Source organism: Canis lupus, chromosome 15 (genome assembly GCF_003254725.2).
Source record: "Canis lupus dingo isolate Sandy chromosome 15, ASM325472v2, whole genome shotgun sequence".
In the NCBI taxonomy this organism is placed as follows: domain Eukaryota; kingdom Metazoa; phylum Chordata; class Mammalia; order Carnivora; family Canidae; genus Canis; species Canis lupus.
In genome coordinates this window covers 43,556,348-43,571,179 of record NC_064257.1, presented here as the reverse complement: position 1 = coordinate 43,571,179, position 14,832 = coordinate 43,556,348, and the positions used below count along the sequence as shown (strand labels likewise).

At 40.2% G+C, this 14,832-nt stretch overlaps 1 protein-coding gene across 2 annotated transcripts in view; it reads left to right on the top strand.

The window, feature by feature from the left end:
• Positions 1-12,132, top strand: part of ANAPC10 (anaphase promoting complex subunit 10) — a 267,966-nt gene extending 255,834 nt beyond the window's left edge. Inside the window, exon 8 of one of the 2 annotated variants that reach the window (XR_007402287.1) lies at positions 11,869-12,132. The gene's annotated coding sequence lies outside the window, so the exon portion shown is untranslated. Of the gene's footprint in view, positions 1-11,865 lie in introns of both variants that reach the window. The other variant, XR_007402285.1, reaches the window with a different exon arrangement.
• The last annotated feature ends 2,700 nt before the right edge of the window (positions 12,133-14,832 follow it).

The window sequence follows — 14,832 nt, the reverse complement described above, 5'->3', positions numbered from 1 at the left end:
CCTGGCCTGGGGATTTATTAGAGACACGAAATCTCAGGCCCCACCCTGGATCTACTGAATCAAAATTGTACTTTAGTAAAGTCCCCGAGTGACTAGAGGCACAGGGGAGCTTGAGAAGCACCTACCTGTAAGACAGTGGAAACGGGGCCTCAGTAAGTGTGGTGCCATTTCTGGAGCATGGCATTATGAGTTGAATTGTGTCTCCCTCACAAAATTCCTATGTTAGAGTTCGAACCTCAGCGCTTCAGAACGTGTCCTTATTTGGAGATACAACCTTTTACAGAGGTCATCTAGTTAGAATGAGGCCACTAAGGTAAGCCCAAATCCAACATACTGAGACATGGCTAAAATGTTTTAAACAAAAGGTATAGGGTCTCTGGGCCTATTTGTATGTTATGTATGTTATGGATATGTGGTATTTTTCTACCTGTAGATCATATTGGCAAAATTAATTTGTAAAGAGCCCTATTTAATTGGCTTAAAGAAAAATAAGCACTTATGTAAATTAACAAACCCAAATATTTTTTGAGTTCACATGAGCTGAGATCATCTTCGATAAATAAAAGCTCCTTTTAAGTTGTTGCTTAAATAAAAATAGGCATGTCTTCAGAGTTAACAGCATTAAATACAATGCCAATAAATAACTGATTCCACCTGGGTTTACTAGTCAAATAAATTCATGTTCCGTTACAAAACTTGTTAGCAAGAAAATCCACTTGAGATGATGACTAACTTTGCCTAATGTCTCATAATGTTTTTGTGAGTAATGTAAACATAATTGTTGGGAACGAATGATTAAGACAGATAAAAATGGGATAAGAGTTTTTAGATGCCATAATTATGTTTTATGGTATGTGTAGTTAAAGAAGTAGCTTCCACAAATCTTTTTGGTAACTTGAAACTGTCGAGTTCTGCTAAGTTAAATTAAACGTTGGAATTTCATTAAATATCTGGATCATTTTCCAAGGAAGATAAAACACTAAAACATTAGTCACTGAACAGAGGTTTATCTACTTTTGGCTTCTTATTACAGAGAAACTAAAGTTAAATTTGGGACTGCAAGTAATCATGTCTTGTGCCACACCGAAAGACCGTACTATTGAAAAGGGCATATGCTTCTAGATATCATAAAATGTATTTATAAATCTGTCAGTCCACAATTGCTTACTTCTTAATTTTCACTATGAATTAAGGATTCTAATGGTTAAGAATTCTAATTAATCTATGTAAAAATAAACTCGTAGGGACAATAAGGAGGGAAGAGAATGACCATATATGAGAAGGAGGCAAAGAAAGTAAGATGTGCATTGTCAGTAAGAGAATAGTAAGTTCTAGAAAGTTTGCGGAATAGACATCTTTAAAAAAGAATTTTAATATGTGGTCAAGCTGGCTAAGATTAAAATGAACTTATTTAAAAATCAGCTTTAATATTAGAATACATTCATGCAAAATTAGAATTTCTCTCTGTTAAAAGGATGACTTTTTGTTGTGGATTTGTTTGGATTATTGGTCTCTTAATAAGAAATTGTAAACAAAGTTTATTTATCTTTAATGTAATTTGTCTAGCAAACAGAGATTCTGTGTTTTTTCTTTATCGGGTCATTGATTACTTAGAAAAGCTGAGTTTTCTCTATTAAAAGAACAAACAGACAAAACCCCCAGATTCTTAAATACAGAAAATAAACTGGTGGTTGCCAGAGGGGAGGGATGGGCAAAACAGGTGAAGGGGATTAAGAGTACACTTCCCTCCATGAGCACGGAGTGATGCATAGAAATGTTGAATCATTATGTTGTACACCTGAAATTAATATAGCACCACATGTTAATTGTACTACGATTATAAAATGAACTAAGGCTTTTGCTGTCATGCCTCCTTTACTTGTCTTTGAAATCTTTTGGGCACTTTGGTTAAATGAATAATTAAATATTGTTTTATAATTTCCTGTGATCCTATTTGGTCAACTGTGCAAAACATTTTGATATTTTTCACAAACTTCCCCAAACCAAATTCCAAGTCTTTTAGACTATAGGGACTAGGTTGGTTTTTTTTTCAGAGGACCCTTAGAACATCTCAAAGGATTCATTCTCTTTCCTTATAAAAAGGGAGATGTTAATCCAATGAGGCTTATTTGATATGTTAAATTACATGGGAAACATTGTCAAAAGTAACACTAAACCTTCTTTACCTTATATTTTTATAGGCATGTGTTCATATAAGTGTCCCACAAATTATATACAATTTCTAAAATTCTCAACATGTCCTGAAATAATGTTATCAGTCATCATTTTAAAATGTATATCACAGGGATCCCTGGGTGGCGCAGCGGTTTGGCGCCTGCCTTTGGCCCAGGGCGCGATCCTGGAGACCCGGGATCGAATCCCACATCGGGCTCCCGGTGCATGGAGCCTGCTTCTCCCTCTGCCTGTGTCTCTGCGCCTCTCTCTCTCTTTCTCTGTGACTATCATAAATAAATAAAAATTAAAAAAAAATTTTTTAAAAAATAAAATGTATGTCACAAAAATAAGAAAAATAAACCTTTTGCCATTTATAGGCAGTTATTGCTTTACTCAATGCTTTTACAAATGTGTTTCATCTTGGGGTGCCTGAGTGTCAGACTCTTGGTTTTTGCTCAGATCATTATCTTATGGCTCCTGGGACTGAGCCCCAGGTTGGGCTCTGAGCTCAGAGGGGAGAGTCTGCTTGAGTCTCCTTCTGCCCCTCCCCTCACACTCTCTTTTTCTTTCTCTCTAAAATAAATCTTTAAAACAACAACAACAAAACCAAATGTGTTTCTCCTTCAGAGAAATTCATAAAAAGGACTCTGACAAGTTCTTTTGAATACAGATCTATAGTAACTTCATACCATTGAATTGAATTAAAGGAAACTTTTCTCAAACTATCTGTGAATTGCAGCAATTTGGTAAAATATATCTTTGTGAACATACATAAAACAATGACTTTTTCTCCCTATCTGATACCTCAAGAATTCAAGAACTCAATGAGTATTTTTATTTTCATGGTAATAAAACTATTTGCATAAGTTTAATAAGAGCCTGTTCTCCTTGTGGACAGGCTACTGCTTTCTCCATGGCTAAAATTCTATTAGAAAGGATCCTTCATACTTGGAGAACCACCCCCCAACTTTTGAACTACATGGTGATTGGGGAACCCACTTGACTGGCCAGGTACTTTGACAAGTTTGCACTGTTTGGCCAGTTCTACAGCATTTTCACTGAGATTATCACCCTCAACTTCCAGGACTAATGGGATTATGAAGACTTAATTGACAGATTTGTAGAAACTCTTCAAATACCCTGGCTAAAAGCACCACCGTTGCTTCTTCTGAATCTTAGATCTCCTTCTTTTGGAACCCGTATCCTCTCTTCTTTTGAGATACTCCCAGGATGCCCACTGCATCCAGTTTACTTTAATCCACAACTGATAAAAGGGGGTAGTTTCAGTGTGGTTAAGTCCAACTGCTTCTGTTGGAAAGAACTGTACTTCAGTAGAGTAGACTTTCCAAAGTGCACTCCCAGGAAACAAAAACATCAGACATCATAATCTAAAGAGTATGATGAAGATTTCATCACTGGAAAGGATGCCTTCAGAAAGACTCCCTCCCTGAAAGGGACTTACCAGGAATTGGAGCAGATGACAGCTGAAGCAGACAGCTTTCCCAAGGTGACTGGACTAGACTTTTATACCTTTTTTAAGTTAGCTTTTTTTTTTTCTTCAGACCTGTATACCTTTTCCCTGTTTACCTTATTTTTCTCTTTCTTTAAGACAATGCTTTTATTCACTTTCCCCAATCTGTTGCAAAAGGGGAAAACCTTGGGGCACCTGGGTGGCTCAGTCAGTTGGGTGTCTGACTTGGTCTTAGCTCAGGTCTTGATCTCAGGGTTGTGAGTTCAAGCCCCACATTGGGCTCTATGCTGGGTGTGGAGCCTGCTGAAAGAAAAGAGAGAAGAAAAAAAAGGAGAGGGGTACCTTTCTGATGGTTGGATATGTTCATGATATCTGATTCCTCTTGGTCTTAACCTGTAACAATCTCTTTAGTTCCCCTTGCCACATCAATTATACCTGCAAGATTACCAGTGTAAACTATTGGCTTAGGATATTAGAGCCAGGTGTTCCCATACTGTACTATCTCAACTAAACACTTCCACTTTTGAAAATCGTATGCTATTCAGTTCCCCATGTTTTTTTCCTTATTTAAATATGATCTGTCCCCCTGCACCCAAGGGAGATGCAAAAGGTTAACTCTTTCTTCAAGGCTTTTAAAAAAGGCCTCTTTAGGAGTGGATGGTACCTCACAGAATGTTGTTCTTTGCCTAAAAGGTCAATCAGGACATTTCAGCTAATGGATCTTTCAATGACCAGACCTTATCTAGAGCCTCTGTGCTCCTCCTGGCTTCTTTTTTGTCTGTGGTGGATGGTATTTTCACGGGCATATGAATGTTAGATAGTTGGTGAATTGGAGGTCAATGTTTATTAGGACATTTAACTGTCCCTTTTGATATCCATAACAACTTAGAAGCTTTCCATTTGTCCTCCCATTGGTTCATCCCATTAAGCCTCCATGGCTATCTTAAACAGCAACTTCCAGGAGCCACACATGACTCTGAGTTTGCCTCAGTAGGGACAGCCTTTTTCCCTTGGGTCACAGTAAGTGCCAATGAATGTCCATGATCAGAAATCTCTCCCCATTGTTAAGAGATTCACAGCCAAAGCAGTAGCAGCCCAACAATGATCACTTGACTCACTGGCTAAGGTAGTTTTGGACAATCTTATAGCCCTTGATTACCTACTTGCTGAAGAAGGAGGCATTTGTGCAATAGCCAATACCACCTGTTGTATCTGAATAAATGCCAGTAGAGAGGTAGAAGCCCAATTATACAAGATCAGGGAACAAGCACACTGATTATAACAAATTTTGCCCAACTCTCCCTGATTCTTTGTTCAGTTGGCTACTTTCAGGTCTTACAGTCATGGTTTAGAACTGTCCTATAACTTGGATTTGACATGTTATTTTTAATTCTGTTTTGCATAATTATTTTTAAACTTCATACCTATTACCTGTCAAATCTCTGCAGAAGTGATGCACTAAAAATAGAATGATGTTAGCTCAATGCTTTGAGATGATTTCCAATGCATACAATCTAGACAAGGTATGAATGTGAGGATGGAAAATGCTTAAGAGCTCCGCCTTATACTTTCATTGTTGTTCAAATGTGGCTTCTATAGTTTCCATCACCACCTGCTCTCCTCTGCAATATGGGACATAACTCTCAGGAAAGGTCCTTCCTGGCATCAAGGAACATAGACAAACATTTAATAAATAAATAACCAGATACTTGAGTACTGATGCATTTGAGGAAAGATCTAGATCCAAAGGGGCAAATGTGAAAATAAAGAAAACCTAATTCAAAATAGAGTCAGAGGGGGAGGAGCAAGATGGCGGAAGAGTAGGGTCTCCAAATCACCTGTCTCCACCAAACTACCTAGAAAACCTTCAAATTATCCTGAAAATCTATGAATTCGGCCTGAGATTTAAAGAGAGACCAGCTGGAATGCGACAGTGAGAAGAGTTCGCGCTTCTATCAAGGTAGGAAGACGGGGAAAAAGAAATAAAGGAACAAAGGCCTCCAAGGGGGAGGGGCCCCGCGAGGAGCCGGGCTGAGGCCGGAGCGAGTGTCCCCAGGACAGGAGAGCCCCGTCCCGGAGGAGCAGGAGCTGCACCGACCTTCCCGGGCGGAAAGGGGCTCGCGGGGAGGTGGAGCAGGACCCAGGAGGGCGGGGATGCCCTCGGGCTCCCGGGGACAGTAACAGCAACTGCGCGCCCAGGAGAGTGCGCCGAGCTCCCTAAGGGCTGCAGCGCGCACGGCGGGACCCGGCGGGACCCGGCGGGACCCGGAGCAGCTGAAGGGGCTCGGGCGGCGGCTCCGCGGAGGGGGCTGCGCGGCCCCGGGAGCAGCGCGGAGGGGCTCGGGCAGAGGAAGAGGCTCCGTGCAGAGGGGGCTGCGCGGTTCCAGGAGCAGCTCGGAGGGACTTGGGCGGCGGCTCCGCGGAGGGGGCTGCGCGGCCCGGGAGCGCGAATCCACCAGCGCAGGCTCCGGAGCACAGGGCGCCGGGACACAGCCCAGGATCCCGCCTCCCCCGGGACAGGCAGAGGCCGGGAGGGCCCAGGACAGCGAGGACGCTCCTGCCCCAGCTGAGCAGATCAGCGGCCCCGCCCCGGAGCCTCCAGGCCCTGCAGACGGAGAGCTCCGTGGTTCCTGCCGGAGCTGAATCCAGGTTTCCAGAGCTGCCCTGCCACTGGGGCTGTTCCTCCTGCGGCCTCACGGGGTAAACAACCCCCACCGAGCCCTGCACCAGGCAGGGGCACAGCAGCTCCCCCAACTGCTAACACCTGAAAAATCAGCACAACAGGCCCCTCCCCCAGAAGATCAGCTGGACTGACAACTTCCAGGAGGAGCCAAGGGACTTAAAGTACACAGAATCAGAAGATACTCCCCGGTGGTTCTTTTGTTTTGTTTTGTTTTGTTTTGTTTTGTTTTGTTTTGCTTTTTGATTTGTTTCCTTCCCCCACCCCCTTTTTTTCTCCTTTCTTTTTCTTTCTCTTTTTCTTTTTTTTTTTTTTTTTTTTTTTTTCGTTTTTTTTTCCCTTTTTTTCTCTTTCTCTTTTCTTTCCTTCTTTCTCTCCTCTCTTTTTCTCTTTTTCCCAATACAACTTGCTTTTGGCCACTCTGCACTGAGCAAAATGACTAGAAGGAAAACCTCACCTCAAAAGAAAGAATCAGAAACAGTCCTCTCTCCCACAGAGTTACAAAATCTGGATTACAATTCAATGTCAGAAAGCCAATTCAGAAGCACTATTATACAGCTACTGGTGGCTCTAGAAAAAAGTATAAAGGACTCAAGAGACTTCATGACTGCAGAATTTAGAGCTAATCAGGCAGAAATTAAAAATCAATTGAATGAGATGCAATCCAAACTAGAAGTCCTAACGACGAGGGTTAACGAGGTGGAAGAACGAGTGAGTGACCTAGAAGACAAGTTGATAGCAAAGAGGGAAACTGAGGAAAAAAGAGACAAACAATTAAAATACCATGAAGATAGATTAAGGGAAATAAACGACAGCCTGAGGAAGAAAAACCTACGTTTAATTGGGGTTCCCGAGGGCGCCGAAAGGGACAGAGGGCCAGAATATGTATTTGAACAAATTCTAGCTGAAAACTTTCCTAATCTGGGAAGGGAAACAGGCATTCAGATCCAGGAAATAGAGAGATCCCCCCCTAAAATCAATAAAAACCGTTCAACACCTCGACATTTAATTGTGAAGCTTGCAAATTCCAAAGATAAGGAGAAGATCCTTAAAGCAGCAAGAGACAAGAAATCCCTGACTTTTATGGGGAGGAGTATTAGGGTAACAGCAGACCTCTCCACAGAGACCTGGCAGGCCAGAAAGGGCTGGCAGGATATATTCAGGGTCCTAAATGAGAAGAACATGCAACCAAGAATACTTTATCCAGCAAGGCTCTCATTCAAAATGGAAGGAGAGATAAAGAGCTTCCAAGACAGGCAGCAACTAAAAGAATATGTGACCTCCAAACCAGCTCTGCAAGAAATTTTAAGGGGGCCTCTTAAAATTCCCCTTTAAGAAGAAGTTCAGTGGAACAGTCCACAAAAACAAAGACTGAATAGATATCATGATGACACTAAACTCATATCTGTCAATAGTAACTCTGAATGTGAACGGGCTTAATGACCCCATCAAAAGGCGCAGGGTTTCAGACTGGATAAAAAAGCAGGACCCATCTATTTGCTGTCTACAAGAGACTCATTTTAGACAGAAGGACACCTACAGCCTGAAAATAAAAGGTTGGAGAACCATTTACCATTCGAATGGTCCTCAAAAGAAAGCAGGGGTAGCCATCCTTATATCAGATAAACTAAAATTTACCCCAAAGACTGTAGTGAGAGATGAAGAGAGACACTATATCATACTTAAAGGATCTATTCAACAAGAGGACTTAACAATCCTCAATATATATGCTCCGAATGTGGGAGCTGCCAAATATATAAATCAATTATTAACCAAAGTGAAGAAATACTTAGATAATAATACACTTATACTTGGTGACTTCAATCTAGCTCTTTCTATACTCGATAGGTCTTCTAAGCAAAACATCTCCAAAGAAACGAGAGCTTTAAATGATACACTGGACCAGATGGATTTCACAGATATCTACAGAACTTTACATCCAAACTCAACTGAATACACATTCTTCTCAAGCGCACACGGAACTTTCTCCAGAATAGACCACATATTGGGTCACAAATCGGGTCTGAACCGATACCAAAAGATTGGGATTGTCCCCTGCATATTCTCGGACCATAATGCCTTGAAATTAGAACTAAATCACAACAAGAAGTTTGGAAGGACCTCAAACACATGGAGGTTAAGGACCATCCTGCTAAAAGATAAAAGGGTCAACCAGGAAATTAAGGAAGAATTAAAAAGATTCATGGAAACTAATGAGAATGAAGATACAACCGTTCAAAATCTTTGGGATGCAGCAAAAGCAGTCCTAAGGGGGAAATACATCGCAATACAAGCATCCATTCAAAAACTGGAAAGAACTCAAATACAAAAGCTAACCTTACACATAAAGGAGCTAGAGAAAAAACAGCAAATAGATCCTACACCCAAGAGAAGAAGGGAGTTAATAAAGATTCGAGCAGAACTCAACGAAATCGAGACCAGAAGAACTGTGGAACAGATCAACAGAACCAGGAGTTGGTTCTTTGAAAGAATTAATAAGATAGATAAACCATTAGCCAGCCTTATTAAAAAGAAGAGAGAGAAGACTCAAATTAATAAAATCATGAATGAGAAAGGAGAGATCACTACCAACACCAAGGAAATACAAACGATTTTAAAAACATATTATGAACAGCTATACGCCAATAAATTAGGCAATCTAGAAGAAATGGACGCATTCCTGGAAAGCCACAAACTACCAAAACTGGAACAGGAAGAAATAGAAAACCTGAACAGGCCAATAACCAGGGAGGAAATTGAAGCAGTCATCAAAAACCTCCCAAGACACAAGAGTCCAGGGCCAGATGGCTTCCCAGGAGAATTTTATCAAACGTTTAAAGAAGAAATCATACCTATTCTCCTAAAGCTGTTTGGAAAGATAGAAAGAGATGGAGTACTTCCAAATTCGTTCTATGAAGCCAGCATCACCTTAATTCCAAAGCCAGACAAAGACCCCGCCAAAAAGGAGAATTACAGACCAATATCCCTGATGAACATGGATGCAAAAATTCTCAACAAGATACTGGCCAATAGGATCCAACAGTACATTAAGAAAATTATTCACCATGACCAAGTAGGATTTATCCCTGGGACACAAGGCTGGTTCAACACCCGTAAAACAATCAATGTGATTCATCATATCAGCAAGAGAAAAACCAAGAACCATATGATCCTCTCATTGGATGCAGAGAAAGCATTTGACAAAATACAGCATCCATTCCTGATTAAAACTCTTCAGAGTGTAGGGATAGAGGGAACATTCCTCGACATCTTAAAAGCCATCTATGAAAAGCCCACAGCAAATATCATTCTCAATGGGGAAGCACTGGGAGCCTTTCCCCTAAGATCAGGAACAAGACAGGGATGTCCACTCTCACCACTGCTATTCAACATAGTACTGGAAGTCCTAGCCTCAGCAATCAGACAACAAAAAGACATTAAAGGCATTCAAATTGGCAAAGAAGAAGTCAAACTCTCTCTCTTCGCCGATGACATGATACTCTACATAGAAAACCCAAAAGTCTCCACCCCAAGATTGCTAGAACTCATACAGCAATTCGGTAGCGTGGCAGGATACAAAATCAATGCCCAGAAGTCAGTGGCATTTCTATACACTAACAATGAGACTGAAGAAAGAGAAATTAAGGAGTCAATCCCATTTACAATTGCACCCAAAAGCATAAGATACCTAGGAATAAACCTCACCAAAGATGTAAAGGATCTATACCCTCAAAACTATAGAACACTTCTGAAAGAAATTGAGGAAGACACAAAGAGATGGAAAAATATTCCATGCTCATGGATTGGCAGAATTAATATTGTGAAAATGTCAATGTTACCCAGGGCAATATACACGTTTAATGCAATCCCTATCAAAATACCATGGACTTTCTTCAGAGAGTTAGAACAAATTATTTTAAGATTTGTGTGGAATCAGAAAAGACCCCGAATAGCCAGGGGAATTTTAAAAAAGAAAACCATATCTGGGGGCATCACAATGCCAGATTTCAGGTTGTACTACAAAGCTGTGGTCATCAAGACAGTGTGGTACTGGCACAAAAACAGACACATAGATCAGTGGAACAGAATAGAGAATCCAGAAGTGGACCCTGAACTTTATGGGCAACTAATATTCGATAAAGGAGGAAAGACTATCCATTGGAAGAAAGACAGTCTCTTCAATAAATGGTGCTGGGAAAATTGGACATCCACATGCAGAAGAATGAAACTAGACCACTCTCTTTCACCATACACAAAGATAAACTCAAAATGGATGAAAGATCTAAATGTGAGACAAGATTCCATCAAAATCCTAGAGAAGAACACAGGCAACACCCTTTTTGAACTCGGCCATAGTAACTTCTTGCAAGATACATCCACGAAGGCAAAAGAAACAAAAGCAAAAATGAACTATTGGGACTTCATCAAGATAAGAAGCTTTTGCACAGCAAAGGATACAGTCAACAAAACTCAAAGACAACCTACAGAATGGGAGAATATATTTGCAAATGACACATCAGATAAAGGGCTAGTTTCCAAGATCTATAAAGAACTTATTAAACTCAACACCAAAGAAACAAACAATCCAATCATGAAATGGGCAAAAGACATGAACAGAAATCTCACAGAGGAAGACATAGACATGGCCAACATGCATACGAGAAAATGCTCTGCATCACTTGCCATCAGGGAAATACAAATCAAAACTACAATGAGATACCACCTCACACCAGTGAGAATGGGGAAAATTAACAAGGCAGGAAACAACAAATGTTGGAGAGGATGCGGAGAAAAGGGAACCCTCTTACACTGTTGGTGGGAATGTGAACTGGTGCAGCCACTCTGGAAAACTGTGTGGAGGTTCCTCAAACAGTTAAAAATATACCTGCCCTACGACCCAGCAATTGCACTGTTGGGGATTTACCCCAAAGATACAAATGCAATGAAACGCCGGGACACCTGCACCCCGATGTTTCTAGCAGCAATGGCCACTATAGCCAAACTGTGGAAGGAGCCTCGGTGTCCAACGAAAGATGAATGGATAAAGAAGATGTGGTTTATGTATACAATGGAATATTACTCAGCTATTAGAAATGACAAATACCCACCATTTGCTTCAACGTGGATGGAACTGGAGGGTATTATGCTGAGTGAAGTAAGTCAGTCAGAGAAGGACAAACATTATATGTTCTCATTCATTTGGGGAATATAAATAATAGTGAAAGGGAAAATAAGGGAAGGGAGAAGAAATGTGTGGGAAATATCAGAAAGGGAGACAGAAGGTAAAGACTGCTAACTCTGGGAAACGAACTAGGGGTGGTAGAAGGGGAGGAGGGCGGGGGGTGGAAGTGAATGGGTGACGGGCACTGGGTATTCTGTATGTTAGTAAATTGAACACCAATAAATAAAAAAAATAAATAAATAAAAAAAAAAAAAAAAAAAAAAAAAAAAAAAAAAAAAACAAAATAGAGTCAGAGAGCAAGGAAGGGAGAGTTCTCACTCATGTACCATTAATCACAGCTTACTTTACATCCCCCAGCAGGAAGAAGCTTACTTTACATACTCCAGAAGAAAGAAGGAAGATTTTCCTCTTGCCTAGCAACACCCCAGCCAATGAGAAACCACCACTACCTGAATTCTTGCTCTCCTCCAACAGACCTTTGTTTAAAATAATCCCTCCCTACTCCCTTCCTTCCCTTATAAGAGCAAGCCCCTCTCCTTTATTCTTTGGATTTGCCTATGGTTCACCATATCTTGCATGTCCCAAATTGTAATTCCTCTGCTATTCTCAAATAAACTATTTTTGCTGGTTAAATAACTGGCTATTTTGTTTTTAAGGCTGACATTTCTGTATCATGAACTGTCCACTTTTTAGATGGTATGTATCAGGCATTTATGCCCTGCATCTGGCTAGAATATGGTACTATCTGCCAGGTAGGGTGCCTAGAGCAGTCTTTTTGAGAATATAGTTCGTGGAAGACAAAATAATGTTCCCGACAGGTTCTGGTAGCAAAAGTAAACATTTAGGGTACTGGAGGGAATGTAGCCTCCCCATAACAGTGTATTTCTTCAGCACAAAAGAAAATGATTAGATAGTGTGGTAGAAATTTAGAGTGAGAACTGTAGGAAACCTGAAAGGACTTAAGAATGAACCATGCTCAGATGGAAGGAGCAGAAAAAGGAGATTCCAAGAGCACATCAGAGAAAACAATAGAGAAGCCCAGAAGGTAGGAGAAGAGGCTGGGAGACTCCTCGAGAAAAATGAGTAAGACTTTCTTTTCTAATTATTTAGCCACCACAAATAAATGAAATGGGGTAATTAACAGACTCTTAAGATGTGCCAATTTCAGATCTGCAATCCACACAAATCCTGGGATTAGTAACATCTAATAGCAATACCTGTTAAGGTTGAGTCTCTCATTTTCTACATAAGGAAACTGAGTCCTGGTACGTTGAGAAACTTATGCAGTATCACCTGGCTTATGAGCTAGAGACATGAGCCCAGGATCCACATCTCACAGCTACAGCCCAGAGTTGCTGCCAATACACCTGGCACACATGGCTTTTAGTAACTGCAGATCATAGAACACACTATGATAATATAAATTGCTTTACATGAAGCACACGGATTTTGCATCAAGTAATTTTAATTATAAAGCTAAAAATATGTCAAAAGAATCTGACAACATCTTATTAAGTTATAAGAATGAGCTCAAGTAGTTTCTGATGTGGGCATGTCCCCAAGAAGAATGAGTTTCAGTCAGGAGCTACTCAGGCTTCTCACTCCCTCTTCCTGCCCCTCTTTCCCTTTTTAAAATTGTTTGTTTTAATCATCAAAGATATTGCATGGAAATCAAACATAAATCAAATTATGGAAATGCAGAAGAAATATTTCATCCAAGTTGTTTTTCTTCCTTTTATCTTCTCATTTCTTTGAATGATGATAGGATTTAATCTCCAGAGGGACCTGTTTGGGACTCCAAATAGGAAAAACTGTGTTTTTTTTCTGATGAGATACTAGGTGTAGCTGCTATTTTAGGTTGTACTTCCTTTGGAAATCGTACATTAGCTTAAAAAAATCTTAAAAAAAAAAATGTGAGTGCAAAGAAGCAAGTTCAAAGAACTATCTCTTACATTAGCAATCAGATTCCTGGACAAAATTAGAAGCTGATAGTTTTTCATTTTGTTTTGTTTTAGAAACTGATAGTACATATGTGAGGTATGAAGATTCTTAATGTCAACTGTTGAGTATAATGGCCTTTTCCATCGGTAGCTGCCTAAATAATTCAAGAGTTTGTATCTGGTTTAGGTAGGATCTCACTGATTACATCTTCCTGTGATCACGCTGGGATTCAAGGCAATGATTTCTGAATGTGTTCTCCTCCGGGAGATCTCATCATGTCCCTTTGCAGTTCCACTATGTTCTCTCTCCTCATCTGTGTCTGAAGCACTTTTATGAATACATGTATCAGTTTCTAAAAAAAGGAAAACAGGAACCATTTCCAGTGTTCACAACAAAGGGAATTTAATGCAGGGGAATTTATTACATTGGTGATGGCAGAGTTCAGAAGCCAATCCAGGGAGACTGAGGGAACCCAGAGAGATTAGCAACAGCAAGAAACACTTGAGTCTCTAGTCTGTTACATACATAGGATTATCATTTTCTTTATGGCAATTATTCAGAAGCTGTTCTAGGTCTGTCAGGGATTATAGAAGTGAAGATATCGGGACTCCTGGGTGGCTCAGTGGTTGAGTGTCTGTCTTTGGCCCAGGACGTGATCGAGTCACGGGATCAAGTCCCACATCAGGCTTCCTGCATGGAGCCTGCTTCTCCTTCTGCCTATATCTCTGTCTCTCTCTCTCTCTCTGTGTCTCTCACTAATAAATAAATAAAATCTTTGAAAAAAAAAAAAAAGAAGTGAAGGTATCCTCAGGAGATTTATAATCTGGTGGGAAGACCAGCTCTGCACAGGAAACACAGGGTGATTAAGTGCTGAGTGGTGGGGATGCAAGCTAAGAACCAGAAGGGCCGTGCGTGAGGAATAGAGCACTCTGGGCCTTCCCAGATCACTGTGAAATGAACTACAGGATACTTTTCATGGGGTGATTTTGCCTAACTTAAAACTTTTAGAGACTAATCTGGCCTCAGGGACTATGACACTTATAATGCTTTTTATTCCCTTTGAAATAAACATGTTTTAGGGAGAAACAGCTTTTCTTCTCAATGAGTCAAAAAGATGTATTTATTCAGGAAGAAAGGAGACTCAGGTGAAATAATTTTGCTTTCTAAAGAATATTGGCAGATTTAAAATTTACGCTCAAAATAGCTTATTGACCATGTTTAAATATTTTGATATGGTCATATATATGCAATAACTGACCCTTAACATTGGCATATACTTTGGGGAATAACGTTTTAAAATCAGAACATGAAAAGTGACAAAAAGCAAGAATATTTTGAAGAAGTCATTTGAGTATAGAATATTTAAAATAAGCATTTATATAA